Consider the following 23,669-nt stretch of genomic DNA (forward strand, 5'->3'; position numbering starts at 1 on the left):
GTGAAGCACAGCGGGATCCCTGATAAAAAAAAAAAAAAAAGACAAAATATAGAAAAGGAAAGAAAGAAGGAAAGTTTACAGACTTTTTTTAACATCATTTTTTGTTCCGGAGCATCACCCACCCCAACATGTAACACCACTCAGTCTCACGGAAAAAGTGAAGGAAGCAAAGCATCACATGCAGAAAGGGGGGAAAAAAAAGAAAATAGAAAGGATGCTGTTGCTAGGAGACCGAGGGGATGCTGGGGATAATGGGCGGGTCTTTCATGACTTCCACTCAGGTTAAAACGGAGCCGGATTGGTTGCCTCAGACTGTGGTGGAGAGTAAAAAAAAAAAAAAAAAAGAAGAAAGGAAAAAATAACAAAAGAATACAGAAGAAGCACTCATCTTTTAGCAATTTAACAATTAATTAAATTTTTTTTTTAATAAACCACATAATTCAATTGTAGCAGCCGACACAGGTGTACAGTATAATATTTGACGGAGTGTAGAAGTGGATTTTGCGAAGTGGCAAAATGTATTTTCCTATTTATTGTGATGTCCTCGTGCTTTTTTCTCCCCCCCCTCCCCCTCCCCCGTTCTGGTTTAGTCTGAAATATGGTAGAAAGGCAATAAAAATGCACAAAACGTTAGCTCATATTACTCACAGTTCATTTGATACAATCATACGAGTTACAGTCGGTGCATCCGCTGGGATCGATGGCTGCATTAAGTGAATGGTTTTTCATTGTTTTTAACAGGAAGAGAAAAAAAAAAAAGAGTCTGATGTGCTTATCAGGGTGTAGAAATCGTAGGATATTTGTGTTTTTTGTCATTAACGAATGTCACAAATGTAGTTTGACTATTATTACACTATTGCTTTTTGTGAATCACTGTCATAACACGACTGTTGTATATATAGAAAAAGGCAGATTTTCCGACAAAGTTCAGGGATGTGAAAAAATGGTTTAATGTTGGATGAAGCAGCACAAGTTTGCAGAGCAGGTGGAGGGAGGGGGTCGGTGTGTGCGTGACCCCCCCACCCCCCCAGCTCCACCTCCCGGGCTTTGATGCAGTGTAAAGTGGCGTCTGTGCAGAAAATACACCGGGGGCCTCGTACCTCGGTTATTTCTGGAATGAAAAATCGACCACCAGGAGGGACGGGGTAAACGGAGCGAGGTGTCCTGTTCTCTGAAACTCGAGCGACGGGACGCTTTGTAGTGCTCCAGCTGAGATCAATAGGCCTCTTCATCGTCGTCGTCTTCTTCTTCTTCTTCTTCTCGTGTGGCGGCAGTAAACATATCTTTTCCACCTGCTCTCAGCTGCACCGGTACAGTTACAGAACTGTGACATTCAAGGAAAAGTCCAGTGATTTTCTCTACTTTTGTTACCGTTCAGTGAATTCATCCTCCAGACAGTATTATCTAGTTTATCGTATCGGTCTGCGTCATTAAAAAAACAAAACAAAACCGTAATCGACACATAATTAACCCTCCGGTATCCAGGTGAGCAGATAATGCACACTTCATGTTATAAAACACAGGTGTCAAACATGCGGCCCGGGGGCCAAATCCAGCCCGCCAAACGGTCCAGTCCGGCCCTGGGATGAATTTGTGAAATGCAGAAATTACACTGAAGATATTAACAATCAAAGATGTTAAAATTATTTTAGGTCAGTTCAACCTAGAGTGGGTCAGACCAGTACAATACTAACATAATAACCTGTAAATAATGAAAATGGCATTTTTTTCTCTTTGTTTTAGTGTAAAAAATTTAAGTCACACAAAAATGTTTACATTTACAGACTAGCCTTTTACAAAAAATGTGAATAACCTGAAATGTATTAAGAGAAGTATGTGAAATTCTACCAATTTTCTGCCTCTTACTAAATGTTTTGTGTATTTGTCGATCCACTGTGATCTGTAAGTTGTGATGCACATGTATAAATGATAAAACTAAGGCGTCATGTTAAAATTGTTTATTTTTCTTGAGAATTTTCAGGTTCATATTTGTTCATGTTATGTTCAAGTACAGTTCGTAGATGTAAACATTTTCATTACGGAATTTGACTTTTTTCCCTCAAAAACATAGAGAAAACTTTGGAGTTGACATTATTTATAAGTTCTTATTCTACTATTTATATTATTTTACTGGTCCAGCCCACTTCAGATCATATTAGGCTGAATGTGGCCCCTGAACTAAAATGAGTTTGACACCCCTGCTCCAAACAGTGTTTATCGTATCGGTCTGCGCCGTTAAAAAAAAACAAAACAAAACCATAATTGACACATTATTAACCTTCCGGTATCCAGGTGAGCAGATTATGCACACTTCATCTTATAAAAGGTCACAATTGGTTCAAAAATTCTTCATTTTTGTCATGATTTTAAAATTCTGATCCATCCATTAAAATATGCACATTGTAAACAATACAAAATGACCACACTAGCAAAAAACGAGTAAAAAATGCACATTGGCACATATTAGCATTTTACATTTGACTTAGCACAGAGAATCATAGTGAATATTAACCAATGTTGCAGTTAGTCATTGACATATGCCGGGGTGATTTTCTTTATTTTATTATTATTATTTCAAATTATACATTTACATAAACATGTGCTTATACATAAGGAACCACACAGACACAATATATACAAACAAATTATACAACAAACCTATTAAACCCCCCCCCAAAAAAGAAGAAAAACAAATAAAAACATTAAAAAAACACAACAAAAAAAAGATAAATAATGTTATCAACTTCTAGTATTGTAAAGAGGAGTTGATGACAGGATGATTTTTTTTTAAGTTTTGTAGTGTTTTGGGGGAAAAAAAAAAAAAAATATATATATATATATATATATATATATATATATATATATATGTATGTATATATATATATATATATATATATGTATGTATGTATATACATATATATATATATATATATTTTTTTTTTTTTTTTTTTTTTAATTATTATTTTTTTTTTTTTGCATTAAAAACTATGGATTACATTACAAACATGGCATTTAAAATTATGACAGTAATTGAATATTTGGTATTTTTATTACCAAACGTTTTCATCAGGGTTTGACTGTTAGCAAGAGAACTCAAAAAGTTATGGACAGATTTTGATAAAAATTTTCAGGAAATGTTGATACTGACACAAGGAACAAATGGTTAAATTTTGGTGGTGATCTGGGGGGATTACTCATCTGCCTTGGCGGAGGTCTGCTTTCTCTTCGTGCTTTTCTAGTTGTTTTATGGGTGAAATTGATGAAATACAAAAAAAAGTTACTTTTTTTTATCTGTGTGAAACAAGTAGTTCCAGATACAACAAACTCCGCCCCCATCGCACATATTTCACCCATTATAAGTAAATGGGAAGTTTTTTTAAAAATCATACAAAATTTTAACTTTGACCTGCTTTTCCCAAAATGTAATCACATCTATTCTGGGTCACTGGTAATCTATAAACCCAATTTAGTAGGAATTCAATCAATAGTTTTGCTGCTAAACTGTAAACAAACAAACTGAACCAAAAATAATACCCTTTGCCTCGCTCTTCAGGCGGGGGGGGGTTACTAAAGTCTGACATTATTACAACATAATTATTATTGTGCAGATTACTCACTGTTGGTATGGGTCAGGAAGCAGCTGTATGTGTGGGATACCGGAGCGTTAAAAACATCAGTCATCCTCATTTAGACACATGTCCTTCATCCTGAAGTGGGAGTGAACTCTAGTGTTTGAACAGTTACAGCTCTAGGTCCAATAGAGTTAAGTATTTCAACAGCAGAAACAAGACGGTGAAAAGTTATTCCACAATAAAAGTGTTAAAAAAAAGTCACAGGACTCGGGATTATTATGGGAATAAAAACAGCCTTTATCTGAAAAAAACCCCACATGTAACGAGAATAAAGGTATGAAAAGTCATACGTCAGGAGGATAAACTTCAGTATAACTGAAAAATAAACGCAATGATGAAAAAGTCATCACATCCAAAAAAAAAAAAAATGCAAAGCATAAAACTCATTTCATTTTTACATCATAATATTTAAGTGTGAAGTCAATAATTGGAAGCAAAGTCACATTTTACAGGTTAAAGTTGAACAAAATCGGAAAAAATGGCATGAAAAATTCAAACTGCACAAGTCGAGAAAAGAGGAATTTTCATTTGACGCCTCATCGTGATGTGATATCTTCATTTTCTATAGATACATAAAAACATTAAAGTCTAAAAGGTGACAATTTGACAAGATGTTAGAGGAAAATTAAAATACAGTGCAAGAAATGCCTAAATATTCAAAAATAAATTTTATGTTTAAGTCAGACTTAAAAAAAATAATGAAACTGAGGATTTTGATGAAATTTTAAAAGTAAAAAAAAGAAGGTTACACAATTGGACAAAAAAAAATTATATGATAGTAAATACAAAACTGTCATTTCATTTTTACATCATAATATTTAAGTGTAAAGTCAATAATCGGAAGCAAAGTCACATTTTACAGGTTAAACTTGAACAAAATTGGAAAAAAAAAACGGCATGAAAAAATTCAAACTGCACAAGTCAAGAAAAGAGGAATTTTCATTTGACGTCTCATCGTGATGTGATATTTTCATTTTCCATAAATACATCAACATATTTATTTGTAAAAGGTGACTGCTCGTGATCGCACAATTTGAAAAGATGTTATAGGAAAATTAAAATATTGTGCGGGAAAAACATAAATATTGTTTAAAAATTCATTTTATGTTTAAGTCAGACTTTAAAAATTAATGAAACTGAGGTTTTGATGAAAGTTGATAGTTGAAATATTTTTTTCAAAAGTAAAAGAAAAAAGTTACACAGTTGGACAAAAAAATTATATAGTATTTTTTTTTTTTAAGATAAATCTGGAAAATATGAACTGAACTCCAAATGTGACTTATTTAGTTTTTTTTTACTCAACTTTTTGGAATAAATCACCTGTAAAAGCAATTTATCCTCAGAAACTATTGATTTGTGTCACAGTAGTCGCCTTATATTTGGTCATTTTTATTCGCTTATCACAGATTTTGGCCTTTTATTCGATGAATCTGTCAATTTTTTCTCATATTTTGTAGTAATGTTATTAAATTTGAGCTGAGAGCAGGAGAAACGACGAACTAAAACTGCACTGAAGAGTCAAGAAAAGAGGAATTTTCACGCGATATTTTCCTCATAAATACGATTCAACCGCTCATCATTTATCGTTACATATCATTTATTAATTCCTAGACGGTTTTTTCTGGTGGTTGAGATAAAAACGGCACAAATGAAAACTTTATTTTTGACACTCGCGGGCCTCCGTACATCACCGACACTGAAACCTTTGCCTCCGGACACACGACGACGGATTAAAAACAAAACAAACCACAATCAATCAGTTCGTTTTGTGGATACCGTGTATCCAACGGATGGAACGTAACGGCGTTCGATACTCTGGCTTTTTTCACACCTCTTTTAAAGGGCGATTTAACGAGGACACATTCATGTTCTTAGCAAGAAAAAAAAAAAAAACAGTCAATGTTTGATATTAAAACTGCTTTATTTCATTTTGTATGTCTTTTATATAAAACAGAAACAGACTGATGTTTCACTGCATCCTCTTTGTGTAGATGTGGAAATGTGGCACGAACAGATGGGGGCGAAATAAGGGGAAAACCTGATGGGGGGGTGGGGGGGCATAGGGTGGTCCCAAAAAAATTTTTTTTAAGATCCTCTGGATTCGAACCCTGCATTTGGTTCCATATCTGACCAAAGTACTTCGGTCCAAATTTTATGCAAATTCATTCATATTTAGAGGTTGCACAGACAGGTGCAGATGGCTCTATATACTATAGCAGAACTAGCCAAATGAATAAAGCAGATTAGAATAAGTTGTAATTTTATTCTCAAAATCAAACTGCAACTCAAAAAAAATGTTCCTTAGAAAGTCCAACAAACACTGTTGGTTTATTGAAATGACAAAAAATGTTCCTGTGTTCTTTGACAACTTGTTGCCAGTACTGTTTGTGATCTGCATTTGTTGTTCGGCTACAGTTGAAGTCTGGAATAAGCTCCGCCCCTCTGTCAGTGACATCACTGACAACTTTAGTGGAATGCCCAGTTTTCTCCTCCTTCTGAAAGTCTGCATCATCAGCCCGGTCTACTGGAGGAACTGTTCAGAATGTTTGTGGCAGATCCAAAGTTTCAGACAAACGCATGGTGCTGGTGGAGACAAAAGCCCTGATCGGCTTCCCTTCACAATCTGATGGATTAAGGACATCCCAACGCTTTAGTGGAACCCAAAGAACCTTCACTTTCCATCATGTTGTCGACCATCAGCTGCTTCTGCTCTGGTGTCACACTGGAGTCACAGAACGCCAGGACGACCACTTCTTCACTCCAGTGCCCCAGATGTGGGCGCTCGTACTTCATCCATATACTTCTATCTGAATCAGTCACACCTTGGTTTTGATCGTACCGCTCTTCTCTTACAGCTCAGCTCGTCTGTGCTGAAAATGAACAATTAGTCCATTTCCAGGAAAATTCCAGCAACTTGTGCAACCTCTAAAACATCTTCTTTTTCTTCCAAATTTTTTCCTAAATCATCTTTTGAATGCCAAAACCTAATGCAGGGTTCGAATTGAGGTTATCTGAAACTTTATTTTGTACCAGGATTGTTGGACCACCCTAGGGGGGCATGTCCAGGGTCTGTACATGTGACCCTGGTTCACAGACTGAAGGATAATGTGATGAAATGCCGGTTTTCCCTTTAATTCTCCGTCCGTCTGAGCATCAACATGCAGCGTCGTCGGGTTACAATCAATTCAACAGCCTCTGCTCTTCAATCCAGTCGCCATAAATAATGTTGACATTGTACATTTTTGCAAACTCATGTTTCCTCTCAGTGTTTTTGGTCTCTACAGGAGGGGTTTCATACCTGTATCTATAGCTCTGCTTCAACACTGGCTCTGAAATCAAACCTTTGGACACAAATTCCCCTTTTTAACATAATTTTTTTTTTTCTGTGCATTTATACAAACACCGTTCAGTTCCACATGTCCAGTCGACTTCGGCTTCAGAAACTGTTCGCATAGAAATATTGAATTAATTTAGTTCAATTCAGTCTTTAAATGTAGCACAAATCATAACTTGACTCAGGTCAAGGCCTTAAAAAAATAACTACAGTCATGGCCAAAAGTTTTAGCTGTAAAATAAATGAACTTTTTGCATAAATGTGATTTATTCGCCAATAAAAGTCTTTGAAACGTATAAAAAAAGCTTATGATGGTTCTTCAGTTGACCTCAAATGTGTGTGTGTGTGTGGGGGGGGGGGGGGGGTATCTATCTGTGTTCTCCAGTCCCTATGTTCCCTAGTACCTATGTTTCCCAGTACCTATGTTCCCTAGTACTTATATTTCCCAGTACCTATGTTTCCCAGTACCTATGTTCCCTAGTACCTATGTTTCCCAGTACCTATGTTCCCTAGTACCTATGTTCCCTAGTACTTATATTTCCCAGTACCTATGTTTTCCAGTACCTATGTTCCCTAGTACCTATGTTTCCCAGTCCCTATGTTCCCTAGTACCTATATTTCCCAGTACCTATGTTCCCTAGTACCTATGTTTCCCAGTACCTATATTTCCCAGTACCTATGTTCCCAAGAACCTATGTTCCTTAGTACCTATGTTTCCCGGTACCTATATTCCCTAGTACCTATGTTCCCTAGTACCTATGTTTCCCAGTACCTATGTTTCCCGGTACCTATATTCCCTAGTACCTATATTCCCTAGTACCTATGTTTCCTAGTACCTATATTTCCCAGTACCTATGTTTCCCAGTACCTATGTTTCCCAGTACCTATATTTCCCAGTACCTATGTTCCCAAGAACCTATGTTCCTTAGTACCTATGTTTCCCGGTACCTATATTCCCTAGTACCTATGTTCCCTAGTACCTATGTTTCCCAGTACCTATGTTTCCCGGTACCTATATTCCCTAGTACCTATATTCCCTAGTACCTATGTTTCCTAGTACCTATATTTCCCAGTACCTATGTTTCCCAGTACCTATGTTTCCCAGTACCTATATTCCCTAGTACCTATGTTCCCTAGTACCTATGTTTCCCAGTACCTATATTCCCTAGTACCTATGTTTCCTAGTACCTATATTTCCCAGTACCTATGTTTCCCAGTACCTATGTTTCCCAGTACCTATATTCCCTAGTACCTATATTCCCTGGTACCTATATTCCCTAGTACCTATATTCCCTGGTACCCATGTTCCCTGGTCCTTATGTTCCCTGGTACCTATGTTCCCTGGTCCTTATGTTCCCTGGTACCTATGTTCCCTGGTCCTTATGTTCCCTGGTACCCATGTTCCCTGGTACTTATGTTCCGACAGTTGAAAACATTTGTCCCAGTAGATCGTATTTTCTCTGGTTTTTATCGGGTCCAGTTTGACAGAAGTCGTCTTTTCCTGCCGTTCGGATCAAACACACCTTCGACCTGTGGATTAAAGTCAAACCTTGTCCTGTCGACTCCGAAACCTGAGACTAAAGTTGAATAAAATTGTTACGTTGTTAAAACATCAGCGTTGCCTGACCTAGCGCTCACATGTACAATGGTGACGGTTTGTGGCGACTGGTTTGTGTTTTCATTTCTCCTGCTCGTGTTCTTTGTTCGTTTGCATCCAAAGGCTCTCGTTTACTCGGTCGGCGGTTCGTGCTCTTCTTCGCCACCGCAGACGTGACGTGGTTTCATTCAGGACTTCTTTTCGGACTTTTATCGGCTGCTTTGCGAAGGACGGTCCGGTCCGTCTTCGGCGGGTCTTGGTCCTCTGCGTCCATCAGGACGGTTCTGGTTCCTTTAGTTTCCAGACCCAGCGTGGACCTGCCCACCTGCACATCGCATTGGACTGTTGTAGTGACTGTACCTGGTGCCTACAAGCCCCTCCCCTTCCTGTGACCATCCCGTCATGTCCGTCTTCTGCTCAGCCCCTCCCACTAGACTTTTCTACAAAATGGCCATTTGTAAATACACGTGTTGGAGCAGCTATGACTAAAACAACAAAAAAAGGTTTAATAAATATTTCTTTGTCGTTGTAACCATGGCGTGTGATGTGTGTTATTGACAGTGTTCAGAGTAACATGTTACAAAAGTAATCTGTTACAGTAATAGATTACTTTTTGTTGTTATGCAGTAGTGCAGGGGTGTCCAACTCATTTCAGTTCAGGTTTCCACATTCAGTCCAATATGATTTCATCCGGGCCAAACCATTAAAATTACAGCATAAAAACCGATAAATAATGACAACTCAAAGTTTTTCTCTTCAGTTTAGTGCAATAACAATCATTAAATTATGAAAATATTTACATTTACAAAGTATCTTCACAAAAAAGATGTGAATAACCACAAAAAAATTTTAATTTCTTTAGAAAAATAAGCTAAATTTTAACAATGTTAAGTCTCAACTTATCACTTGTACATGTGCATTACACACAATGTTACACAAACATAATATTGTTGAAATTTGGAAGTTTGGAATGTTTAACTAAAATAAGAATAACGTCTACAATATTATGTGTCAACTTATTAACACAACTTACAAATTGGACCTACAAAGCCACAAAACATTTAGTAACAGCCAGGATGTTGTTCAAATTGTACTTCATTTTCATGTTGTTCACTTTTTATTGTAAGTGTTATTAGACTCTTATTTAACTTTAGATCACACTGGGCTCAAACCAGTTCCACACCCTCGACTGTTAATATCAGCACTCCATAAAATCATGCTGCAGGGCCGGACTGGAACCTTTGGAGGGCCGGTTTTGGCCCACGGGCCGCAAGTTTGACACCTGTGCTGTAGTGTAAGGTGTTACGAATCAGTTTTCAGTAACATTTTACTCACATGTTCAATAGCGCTTATGCTACAACACACTTGTTGCCCATAATTTAATTGCTTAAATGAAAAAAAACAAAAACACATAACAGCAAGACCATGAGACCTTAAAGCAGGACTGTCAAACTCATTTTAGTTCAGTTCCATATTTAGCCCAGTTTGACCTCAAGTGTTCCAGACCAGTAAAATAATGACTTGACAACCTATAAATAATGAGAAATCCAAGTTTTTCTTTTTGTTTTAGTACAAAAAAAACCCAATTAAATAATGAAAATATTTACATTTTACAAAAAAGATGTGAATAACCTGAAAAAACAGAAATTTCATTTGAAAAATTAGTGCAATTTGAACAATATTATGCCTCGACTTACTATTTAAACATGTACATTTACACACAATGTTCCATAAACATTTGGTAACAGGCAGAATATTGTTAAAATTTTGGAGTTTGGAACAAAAAGTTGAACACTTTCTACAGTATTACATCTGTTATTAACACAACTACAGATTGCGTGCAAATACACGTGTTGGAGCAGCTATGACTAAAACAACAAAAAAAAAGGTTTAATAAATATTTCTTTGTCGTTGTAACGATGGTGTGTGATGTGTGTTATTGACAGTGTTCAGAGTAATGCGTTACAAAAGTAATCCGTTACAGTAACAGATTACTTTTTTGTTGTAATGCAGTAGTGTAAGGCGTCACAAATGAATTTTCAGTAATATTTTACTCCAGCGGTGTCAAACTCATTTTCTTCCGGGGGCCACATTCGGCCCAATTTAATCTGAAGTGGGCCGGACCAGTACAATAATAGAAAGATGGCCAGTAAATAATGACAACACCAAACTGTTTTAGCACAAAAAATACAATTCAGTTATGCCAAAATTTACAAACTATCCAAACAAAAAGGCAAGGCAAGTTTATTTATAAAGCACATTTCAGCAACAAGGCAATTCAAGGTGTTTCACACAGGACACTGAAATACAACGACAAAGGGAAAAGAAACACATTTAAAACATTATAAAAGAATCATGTAAAAGCTGATTAAAAACAGCAAGTAAGAAAACAACACATACAACCCAAAAATATACAAACACACACATATTAAAGTAAGAGTTGCAGTGCAGAGTTTGGAAGGAGAATATGAAGTTTAAAAAGTCAAAAGTCTTTTAGTCAGCGGCAGCAGTGAACAGCTGAGTCTGGAACCTGGACTGAAAAGAACTGCGACTCTCAGCAGACCTGATATTTTCTGGTAGTTTGTTCCAGATATACGGAGCATAGAAACTGAACGCTGATATGTCATTTTGTATGTATGTAATTTTTTTTATTTTTAGCAGCATCGGACTTTGATCCCAGATGTTTGTTCAAGTGTGTCCACCTCAGATCCTAATTCTCTCTGATCCATTTGTCTGTCTGAGCTTCTGCACCTGAACCACTTCCCTCACAGTGAACACCTTCGTACATGACTCCATCATAAACACCGTCCACCTGTTTACAAAACAAACCCAGACGTCACCTGGGCCTTTTTGGAAATTTTGTCGTGAAGTGCATTGTGGGAAAGTGAGTTCCGTGCAGCATCAGTTTGTCTGTTGGTGAAGCTGAACCCAAATGAACTTTACCTCCATCCACCGACTACACTCATTCTGGAAAATAATAATAATAATAATAATAAGTAAGTAAGTAAGTACATTTTATTTATAGAGCACTTTTCACAGACAGAGTCACAAAGTGCTTTATCAATTCAAATCAGAATCAAATTACGTTTACAGAGACCCAACAGAATCCTTCAGGAGCAAACACTGGTGATTGGTGACAGTGGAAGGAAAGACTTCCCTTTAACAGCAGAAACCTGGAGCAGAGCCAGACTCCTGAAGGATGGACGTCTGCCTGGACCAGTGGGGTTAAAGAGAGAGAGAGAGAGAGAGAGTAAAGGAGGAGAAGAGAGAGAGCGATAGAGATATAGAGAGACTGGGAGAGAGAGAGGGGAGGGAGGGGACACATGGAGTACGTTATGATGAATACATAGAGTGTAATCAGTTTGTGGTGGTCCTGGGTCAGGTGGGAGACTAAAAAGCCTTTTTGAACAGGAGGGTTTGGAGGTGTTTCTTAAAGCTCTGTACAGAGTCCATGGACCGTAGGTGTAGAGGCAGGTCATTCCATAGACGTGGTCCACAGCTTTAAAAGACCTGTCACCGCGTGTACTAAAACAGGTCCGTGGAACCATCAGCAGGTGTGTGGAACCATCAGCAGGTGTGTGGAACCATCAGCAGGTGTGTGGAACCATCAGCAGGTGCTGTCCTGAAGACCTCAAGCTACGAGTCGAGCTGTAGGGCTGGATCAGGGAAGCAATGTATGCAGGGGGCTGGCCATGTAGGGCCCGGAAAGTTAGCACAAGAATTTTGAAATGAAGACGATATAGAACAGGAGCCAGTGGAGAGATTTAAGGATGGGAGTGATGTGGGTTCTCCTGTTTGTGCGGGTCAGGAGCCTGGCAGCAGAGTTCTGGACAAACTGTAGACGGGCCAGCTCCTTCTTGTTTAAGCATGTAAACAGGCTGTTGCAGTAGTCTAAGCGAGAAGATACGAAAGCGTGAACAATCATCTCGAGCACAGTTATGGACACCATAGATCTGAGTTTGGAGATGTTGCGTAGGTGGAAGAAACAGTTTTTGACTAGGTGTTTGGAGTAGAATTCTAAAGACATGTCCTGGTCAAAGATGACACCCAGATTCCTCAGTTTTGTCTTTACCGAGGAACTCAGGTCTCCAAGGTGATGTTTGATCCCTGGGATTGCACTATCCGGGGCAATGATGAGGGTCTCAGTTTTGCTGGAGTTCAGCTGGAGGCTGTTCTCATTTAGCCACTGCTTCAGCTCTGACAAGCAGTTGATTAAGGAACTCAGTTTGTGGGGCTCAGAGGAGTTAAAGGAGCAGTATATCTGGATGTCATCCGCGAATAGATGATAGGAGACATCACTATACTGTCGGACAATGTGGCCAAGTGGGAGGACATAGAGTAAGAATAGCACTGGTCCCAGGACAGAGCCTTGGGGCACACCACACAGTAGATCCGCTGAGTCAGATTGGAAGTTGTTTATTGACACAGTGAAGCTTCTGCCGGTCAGGTAAGAGGAGAACCAGTCTAGCACAGGACCTGACATCCCTACCAGGTCCCTCAGTCTCTCAATCATTATGGTATGGTCCACTGTGTCAAAGGCCGAGGAGAGATCTAGCAGGACCAAGACCGTGGATTTCCCGGAGTCAGCCGCCATCAGGATGTCACTAGACACTTTTAATAGTGCGGTTTGTGTTGAGTGGCGTTGTCTAAACCCAGACTGAAAAGTGTCATAGATCTGGTGTGTCTCCAGAAAAGCTGTCAGTTGTTTAGACACTGCCTTCTCAAGGATTTTGGCCAATAGGGGGAGCTTTGAAATGGGCCTGTAGCTTTTGAAGTCTGTGGGGTCCAGTGTGGTTTTCTTTAGTTTAGGTTCTATAATAATAATAATAATAATAATAATAATAATAATAATAATAATAATAACTTTATTTATATAGCACCTTTAAAAACTGAGTTTACAAAGGGCTTTGACAGACAAAGCAAAAGTGCTTAACGGCAGAATAAAAACATAGCAAACAACACAAAAAAAAGAGATGAGTCCAGCAAACATGAAAACATGACGAACTTTGAATGTATCGTAGTATTAGAGGGCAGAAATAACAGAACATGATTCTGTCAAATGTGAAATGAAGGAGTGGAATAAAACATCATGTATGTCAGTATAAATGTAAAACCAAAACAGGGTAAAATTAAATATTCAACATTAAAAACATTAAAAAGAGACAACACATGAAGGCAGGTCTGTAAAAAATGTGTTTTAAAAAGTGACTTAAAAGATGACGCTGATTCTGCGAGCCTTATCTCCATTGATTGTTAATTTCTTCAGTGTAATTTTTGCACTTCACAAATTCATTCCGCAGGCCGGATTGGACCCTTTTGTGGCCTGGATTTGGCCCCTGGGCCGCATGTTTGACACCTGTGCCTTAAGGAATCCAAAATGTGTCTGTAAAGTTCTGTTTCCTGCTGGTGTTCAGCCAATGGGTGAAGACGGCAGAAAACAGTCCGTTGTCCACATGGACGTATGCTCATACTAACGCTAACCCTGCTTTACAGACGCTAGTTAGCATGTTAGCATGTTAGCATGACCCCTGTGATCAGCAATGACAAGGTTAGCTAACGGTTCTAGGACTACTTAGAATTCTTTACTGATTGTGGATTTATCTACCTGTGTCCTTGGCCCCGCCCCCTGTTTGAACAGGTAAAATGTTGAAAAAAAACCGCAAGCATTCCTGCTGGGATTTGAACATTGTAGACCAGGGGTCTCAAACATGTGGCCTGGGGGCCAAAGGCGGCCCGCCTAAGGTTCTAATCCGGCATGTGGGATGTTTTTGCCAAATGCAAGAATCACACAGTCTTGAACTGAATTAAGCGAAAAATAAATAAATAAATTAGCTTGAATTAAGGAAAAAAATCTTGAATTAAGCAAAAAAAAAAAAAAAAATCTATTAAGTAAAAAAACATCTTGAATTAGGCCAAAAAAATCTCAAATTTAGCAAAAAATCTTGAATTAAGCAAAAAAAAAATTCAATTAACAACTTCAAATTTTTTTTCTTTTAGTGCAAAAAAATAACATTAAATTATGAAAATACTTACATTTACAAACTATCCTGTAACAATTAAATGTGAATAACCTGAACAAATATGAACAACCTGAAATGTGTAAAGAAAATCAAGCACAGTTTTCTTCCTGTTGCTCAGTGTTCAGTGTTTTTGTAGATCTGATCCATAACGCACATGGACTAATGAGAAGTGGAGGCAGAATATTGTTAAAATTACACTCATTTTTCTTAAGAAATTTCAGTTTTTTCAGGTAATTCACATCTTTTTTGTTTGGATATTTTATAAAAGTAAGTATTTTCATAATTTAATGGGGTTTTTTTACACTAAAACAAAGACAAAATTAGGAGTTGTCATTATTTATAGGTTATTCTGTTATTATTTTACTGGTCCGGTCCACTGGAGATCAATGTGGAACCAGAAAGAACATGAGTTTGAGACTCTGTTGTGGACTGTAGCGTTACTTACTGAGCTGTCCCTCCACATGGACTTCAGGACATGGTGAGGCGGGGGGGGGGGGGGGCTCAACAGTAATACAGGTGACACTACGGTTCTGAGACAGTCATGTTATAAAGTAAGGAATTACTTTTAAATAACAGTAGTGAGTAATCTGTAACGGATTACACTTTGAATGTAACTTGCACAACATCGGTTATCGATAGCGATGGGCGTCGGTTCAGAGGCGTGGGGGCGGGGCCTGAACAGCTGCTCCTCTAATCTGGAGGTAATTCACAGACTGCAGAAACAACAGCACAAACAGCTTCAGTTAATCTTGGGGAATGTTCAGCGTTTGGAGGACTTGTGCCAAGAACACGCCGTCCCCACGCCCTGCTGATGGTCGCTGGCTCCGCCCCTCCTGCTGTCCAGTCCAATCCCTGTCTTTCTTCTGCTCAGTGTTTCTCAGACTTCGGTGCAGTTTGTCCTCGTCTGTGCACAAACGTTACACTGTTTACATCAGAGGTGCAGCTAAACGTCCACGACAACTAAAGACTTCTGCTGCAGTTATGAACGATCAGGTGCTTCCATTTTACTGGAATGTGACCTTTTTATACCACGTTCTGCTCATATTAGTTTCAGTTTATTATCTCCACCAGGAGGTTTTGTGATCACTTAAATTTTGGGCCAAGTAGGTCAAAGTTCAAGGTCACAAAATCTACAGTTTTCCATCTGTCATCATTCAGCAATTTTTCAAAATTCCAAAAAATTCAAAATGACTCCGATTAGCCTCCAGTTGGATCCACCCGTAGCTTAGAACAGTATCTTGTATCTGGCACAGAATTGTCCACATCCACTGTGGAATGTAGACTCTGTGGACATTTCCATTGAACATTAAAATCCCATTTACCACACAGTTCTGCTTCGGTGGAGGTCTGCGCTGTCCCAGTGCTTCTGTAGTTTGTCTGTTTGATTTGACTTTTATCAGTTATTTAACTTCCACAGATACCGGCCTAAATTTCACTATATTTACACATATTGACAATAAAAATTCTTGAATCTTGTTCATTATTATGATTATTTTTTTTTTTTTTAACTTTCTTTTTTTAAGTCTGTTCACAGGCATAAGAGTACAATGTGATAAAAAGGACGTCCATTCTGTCATTTTTCTTTTTATCCCTCCCACAATCCCAACCTACCCAAAAGAATTATTATTATTTTTTTAATCTTGTTTATTAGGAAGATTGGGGGTTTTTATTTTATTTTATTTATTTTTTTTGATGACAGGAGGAGACATGACAGACTCTAATGTCCAAACTAATGCTACATCAACACAAACATGAATATTTGACAAACTGGACGTTTCCGTCGACATCTGCTGCTCTCCTCCACATGTGAACGGCGTTTTCTGTTGCAGATAAAAGTAGACACTTCCTCTCATTCTAAATAAAACCAGGCTGAAGACGTGAACGGATCTGGTTTTTAGTTTATTAGCGAGTCTGAAAATCACCGACGGGTTCTGGTTTTTACAGAACAGGAAGCACAGGTGAAGAAAAACCACAAAATAAGAGCGATCAACACAAAGCGACCACAGCTGTGTGTGGAAAACACAAACACCAGAACTCTGATGAGGACACTGTGGATGTTCTGCTCCAACACATGGAAACAGAGTTTTAGGGAGAGTTTCTGAACTCTGCTTTATGTGGATCTGTGTGCTCAGAGTCTGAACGACAAACTATGACTAAAGTATAAAGACAAATCACAACTAGAGCGAAGAGGAGGTCAGTAATGATCACAGTAAATGTCAGATATTTCGTCTAAATTTAACCCTTTCATGCACAGTGGTCACTACGGTGGACAGTTATTCTACAGCTCTTCTATTGTATATTTATGGGTTTTGTTGTTTTAGTTCCATATCAGCCAACACAGTGGACTCTTATGCATCATCCAAAACACTGCAATTCATACGATTACTGTAAATTGCTGCTCTTGATAAACCTGATCTGCAGTAACATGTTTTAGTGTAAATCAATTGCTAATTGTTATTAGACTGTAACTAAGAAACAAATCATCCATCCATCCATCCATCCATTATCTTCCGCTTTATCTGGGGCCGGGTCGCGGGGGTAACAGTCTAAACAAAATCAATTTTTTTCAATTCAAATCTTTTTTTTTTTTTTTTTTTGCATATCCTCCTGAGACCCAGCAATGCATTTTGTCCACGGTAGGGGACAAAAGTTTGACAGTTTTACTTTAAAAATAATGTGCATTGCAAAGGACATTACATTAAAAAATAAATAAATAAATAAAAATAATTTTAAAAATGTACCTGAAAAAACTGTTGCATTATGCAGTTTCCAATCAAGACAATTTTTTAATGTAAAAAAGCTAAAACTGTCTATTTCCTGGGTCTCAGGAGGATTTTATCTCCATGAAATGAGTAATAACTAATATTAGAGTATGATAAAATGTGAGAAAACATTAGCAATTTAGCAATTAGTGACATTAAAAATGTTTTTATTTCATAATTTTCACACAGTTTATCACGTTCTGATGATGAGTTTTTAAATAAATGTTTCTTTGCTTCAAAACTTAACTAAAACAAAACTCCAGCCGAGTGGACATTTTTGTAACTCCACAAAAAATAGGTTCATTAAAAAAAAAAAAAAAAAAAAATCAATTGCATTGTTTTTTTCATGCCTAAAGAGGAACAAAAACACTCAAGAAAAAAATATTGACTAAGGTTCTCATAATTCATGCATGAAAGGGTTAAAGGTTGATTTTTGTTCCTTTTAGTTCACGATGATTATTTACAATCAGAACCTGACAAATATTCCATAAATCTACAAGCAGAACATAAACAACCACTACAGTGATTCTCATTTGAACACATTTCAGGAGAATCTGACATTTCTACATATGTTTTACATTTTTTTTTAAAGGATTCTTCTACATTATGTGTAACCTTCTGGTCCCCAGGTGAACATATTATGCACACTTTGTTTTTATTTATTTATTTTAATTTAATCTAATTTTAATTTAATTTAATTCTTATTTATTATTATTATTATTATTATTATTATTATTATTATTATTATTATTATTATTATTTATTTATTTTTATTTATTATTTTTTGGAAATTTTTATCCTTTTATTATTATTATTATTATTATTATTATTATTATTAATAATAATAATAATAATAATAATAATAATTTATTTTTTTATTATTATTAAAAATTTTTTTTTTTAGCATTTTCTTTTTTATTAGACATTGTTTATATATTATTATGTTATTATTTTACTGGTTCGGCCCACTTCAGATCAAATTTAGCTGAATGTGGAACTGAACTAAAATGAGTTTGACACCCCTGCTCTAAATACATTTGCCTAAATACATCTGTTGTTGTGCTGAAACTGGAACCTTAATGTCCTGAGGGATCTAACCAAGGGATCCATAAAGTTCTAATCTAATCTATTTGTTTGTTTTTTTTTTATTATTTGCTTGACAATTGACAAACGTACATATTTTTTAAAGACATTTTGCAGCTTCAGGCAAGGCGAGTGTATATGTGTAGCACAGGGGTCTCAAACATGCGGCCCAGGGGCCAAATGCAGCCCGCCAAAGGTTCCAATCCGGCCCCTGGAATGTTTTAGCCAAGTGCAAAAACAGTCTTGAATTGAATTAAGCAAAAAAAATTTTTGCTTGAATTAAGGAAAAAATCTAGAATTAAGCAAAAATAAATAAATCTTGAATTAAGCCAAAAAAAATCTCAAATTTAGCAAAAAATCTTCAATTAACAACTTGTGCAAAAAAAAACCCACATTAAATTATGAAAATATTGACATTTACAAACTATCCTGTAACAATAAAATGTGAATAACCTGAACAAATATGAACAACTTGAAATGTCTAAAGAAAATTAAGCACAGTTTTCTGTCTGTTCCTCAGTGTTTAGTGTCTTTGTAGATCTGATCCATAATGCACATGGAGAAATGATAAGTTGAGGCAGAATATTGTTAAAATTGCACTTATTTTTCTTGAGAAATTTCAGTTTTTTCAGGATATTCACATCTTTTTTGTTTGGATAGTTTATAAAAGTAAGTATTTTCATAATTTAATGGGTTTTTTAGCACTAAAATAAAGACAAAATTTGCAGTTGTCATTATTTATAGGTTATTATGTTATTATTTTACAGGTCCGGCCCACTGGAGATCAAATGTGGAACCTGAAAGAACATGAGTTTGAGAGCCCTGGTGTCGCACATTTTGGCAACAAGGCAATTCAAGGTGCTTCACACAGGACACTGAAATACAACGACAAGGGAAAAAGAAACACATTTAAAACATTATAAAAGAAACACGTAAAAGGTGACTAAAAACAGCAAGTAAGAAAACAACACATAAAACCCAACAATATAAAAACACACATATTAGAGTCAGAGTTGCAGTGCAGAGTTTCATTGCTTTAATGAAGACACAGGTTTTATTTACATTCTTCTTTATTTTATTTTATTTTGCATGACTCGTCCTGGTCTTTAACGTCAGATTTTCCACACAGATGAAGGGCTGATTCCACCTGTGACCTGCTGTGTTTTTATCACCACCTGTCGTCCATCACCCGTTACCTCTGCAGACTCACCTGGGTGGGCGGGGCCTATTTAAGGACCCGTTCACTTCCTGTTCTGTCAGGCTTCACCGTCGACTCTGGGCTCCAACATGTGGGTGTTTTCTCTGGTCCCACTCGCTCCAGTAAATATTTCTGGGTGCGTTTACAGGCCACAGATGTGTTGGAATCAGGAGTTCTTCCTGTTTTTTCCTCTTTACGTTGGGTTTTTACGGCCTGGCGTCGCCGCAGCTGCTTCGTTAATGCTCCGGGTTTTGGCTTCGGAGCAGAAACGGAGCGACCCCAAACGTAACGGCCTGTTTATAGAGTGATAATCTGAAGGACGTCCTGCACCCGCAAGACTTTTCCATCAGGCACATCAAGCTTTTCCTCCGTATTTATTTGGGTTTTTTTCTGCTGTTTTCCACCGTTTGAGCAATTAGTAAAAACAGACACACATCTGTATCAGCAGGAGTTGGTGTAGGTGTTGAATCTGAACAGTTACGACAACAATTACAGCAACAGTTTTAAAATCACTGATCCTGTTTACATCCACGCTAAAAATCTGATTATCATCTGATCTGTGCAGTCATCAGATTATTAGTGATCCTGTAAACAAAATCAACAAAAATGAACAAAATAATGCACAAAAAGATCAAAATAATCAACAAGATGAACAAAAGAATTAACAAAATGAACAAAATAGTGAACAAAAGAATCAACAAAGTGAACAAAAGAATCAACAAAATAAACAAAAGAATCAACAAAATGAACAAAATTATCAACAAAGAAAAATAATCAACAAAATGAACAATAATGAACAAAATAATCAGCAAAATGAACAAAATAATCAACAAAATGATCAATAACGAACAAAATAATCAGGAAAATGAACAAAATAATCAACAAAATGAACAATAATGGACAAAATAATCAACAAAATTAACAAAATAATCAACAAACTTAAGAATATATTCAGCAAAATGAACAAAAATGAACCAAACAATCAACAAACTTGTGAAAATAATCAGCAAAATGAACAAAATAATCAGCAAACTGAACAAAAATGAACAAAATAATCAACAAAAAGAACAAACAAAATAAACATTGAACAAAATAATCAACAAATTGAACAAAAATCAACACAATAATGCAGTTTAATTTTACTCACATCAGCTCTGTCTGTTGTTTGTGTTGCTTTTTGTCATGGGGTCAAAGGTCACCATATATGGTGACTTTATCTGACCCATTAAAGGTGGAATCAGACTTTTACAGGAGGATGAAGGTGCTTTAAAACCTGTCGAACACACTTTGAGCTGGTGTTCGGACTCTACATTCCTTGTTTTGTCAGCCCCCCCCCCCCCCCCCTTCGTCATCTGTTTGACATTCCTTCCTCTTTATATGCCCTTTCTTTGCTAATTAGCCTGAATGTTTTTATTGCTGTGCTAATTAGCATAGCTTTGCAGTGACCCGGTCCAGTTCCCATGCTCGGGCCGTGCCACCAGTCGGCGGCTGGAAGGGGTGGGGGTGTTGGGGGGGGTCACGGGTGCTGGCCGTTTGAACAGACGGCCGCTCACGGGCTTTGATGGATGAGTAAGCGGCGTCCATTAGTCACGCCGAGGCTCCCAGGGCCAAACGGGGCAGGTACGGACCACGATTAGGGACGATGACGAATGAAAACGCAGACTGAGGCGCCGCCGCAGCTGAACACCGACACAAACAGGCAGCGCTCCGTCACACGTGGACCTGGGTTCTGTTCGTTTGTCCCTGCTGATTCATGACGAGGATGATGAGGTTTAACCCTTCATGGAGCAGTGTGTCTGCAGCGCCACATTTAAATGTCTGTAACTGCTGAACTGTTTACACTATGGACAAAAGGCCAGCGCCAGCCTTTATCTGAGGTTGGGTTCTTTATGTTGGTCTAGAACACGTGAGGGTAGAGGTCTGCATTGGCTGAGGGGGAGGGGTGGAAGTGGGCGGGGCTTAGAGCAGCAGAGTGCAGTCAGTGAGAGAGACATGGAACATTTCTATTACTTTTAGTGAGGTTCTAGTCGTGTTTTTGTGGTAAACAATTGTATATAACAGTGATAATGCTGTTTTGGAGTGTTCTACTAGTGTGTTCTGAGGTGTTCACATATTTTTCAGTATTTTTTCAGTCTCTATAGTTCTTTGATAGTTGTATTTTAGCTGTAAACATTTTATTTTTATATATATATATATATATATATATATATATATATATATATATATATATATCAGTCAGTCAGTCAGTCAGTCAGTCTGTCCTAGGGCAGCTGTGGATACAGATGTAGTTTACCACCACCAGACTGAGAATGAGTGAGTGAATGAATAATGGAGCCACTGTACGTGCTTTGAGCATGCGCTCATAGAAAAGCACTATATAAATGTAATCCATTTATATATATATATATATATATATATATATATATATATATATATATATATATATATATATATATATATATATATATATATATGTATACACTCTGGTACCAGGTCCTATTCCTGGACACCGTTTCCATTACAGGATACTACTGACTTTCCAGTGACTTCCATGTCGTCTGCTCAGAGTTGCTGATAAACTCACTCGTTCCATGTTGTTTCGTCACGCTCACGCTAAATTTTTTCGTCGGCCACCAAAGACAGAACTGTCTGAACCTCCTGGACCGACCACGGTGTAGTTTTATGGGCTGTCATCATGTGAATTAACCTGCAGGTATATTTACTGTAAACTTCTGAATCTGTTGTTTTTAATGGGGGGGGTCGACCATTGATGACACGATGACACAGAGACAAACTCTGACCAATCAGAGGTCTGCAGTGTTTACACAGGTCAGCTTTTAGTATCTGTTCCCCCATTTTGGAACCTCTGTGGAGCAGATACCAAAAAACTAGTACCAGGTACCAGGTTCTACAAACATAACGTAACGTAACGTAACGTAACGTAACGTAACATAACATAACCTAGAACAGAACCTGAGAAGCTCACACATTCATCTGGTTCTGGTTCTGGTTCTGGTTGTGGTTCAAACAGAACAGGGACACTGGTTCTGGTCTTGGTTCTGGTTTTGGTTTTGGTTGTGGTTGTGGTTCTGGTCTTGGTTCTGGTCTTGGTTGTGGTTGTGGTTCAGACAGAACAGGGACACTGGTTCTGGTCTTGGTTCTGGTTTTGGTTTTGGTTGTGGTTGTGGTTCTGGTCTTGGTTCTGGTCTTGGTTGTGGTTGTGGTTCAGACAGAACAGGGACACTGGTTATGGTCTTGGTTCTGGTTGTGGTTGTGGTTCAGACAGAACAGGACCCTGGTTCTGGTTTTGGTTCTGGTTGTGGTTGTGGTTCAGACAGAACAGGACCCTGGTTCTGGTCTTGGTTCTGGTTGTGGTTGTGGTTCAGACAGAACAGGACCCTGGTTCTGGTTTTGGTTCTGGTTGTGGTTGTGGTTCAGACAGAACAGGACCCTGGTTCTGGTCTTGGTTGTGGTTGTGGTTCAGACAGAACAGGACCCTGGTTCTGGTCTTGGTTCTGGTTCTGGTTGTGGTTGTGGTTCAGACAGAACAGGACCCTGGTTCTGGTCTTGGTTCTGGTTTTGGTTTTGGTTCTGGTTGTGGTTCAGACAGAACAGGACCCTGGTTCTGGTCTTGGTTCTGGTTCTGGTTTTGGTTGTGGTTGTGGTTCAGACAGAACAGGACCCTGGTTCTGGTCTTGGTTCTGGTTTTGGTTCTGGTTGTGGTTGTGGTTCAGACAGAACAGGACCCTGGTTCTGGTCTTGGTTCTGGTCTTGGTTCTGGTTCTGGTTGTGGTTGTGGTTCAGACAGAACAGGACTCTGGTTCTGGTCTTCGTTTTGGTTCTGGTTGTGGTTGTGGTTCAGACAGAACAGGACCCTGGTTCTGGTCTTGGTTCTGGTTCTGGTTGTGGTTGTGGTTCAGACAGAACAGGACCCTGGTTCTGGTTTTGGTTCTGGTTGTGGTTGTGGTTCAGACAGAACAGGACCCTGGTTCTGGTCTTGGTTCTGGTCTTGGTTGTGGTTGTGGTTCAGACAGAACAGGACC

General features: G+C 37.9%; 1 protein-coding gene across 3 annotated transcripts in view; it reads left to right on the forward strand.

The window, feature by feature from the left end:
* Positions 1-1,429, forward strand: part of LOC115430329 (ephrin-A5b-like) — a 320,517-nt gene extending 319,088 nt beyond the window's left edge. For 2 of the 3 annotated variants that reach the window (XM_030150280.1, XM_030150281.1), the window contains one exon: positions 1-1,429. This exon is cut by the window's left edge and continues 493 nt beyond it. The gene's annotated coding sequence lies outside the window, so the exon portion shown is untranslated. The other variant, XM_030150282.1, reaches the window with a different exon arrangement.
* Positions 1,430-23,669: the final 22,240 nt, after the last annotated feature.

Source organism: Sphaeramia orbicularis, chromosome 12, assembly GCF_902148855.1.
Source record: "Sphaeramia orbicularis chromosome 12, fSphaOr1.1, whole genome shotgun sequence".
Classification (NCBI taxonomy): Eukaryota; Metazoa; Chordata; class Actinopteri; order Kurtiformes; family Apogonidae; genus Sphaeramia; species Sphaeramia orbicularis.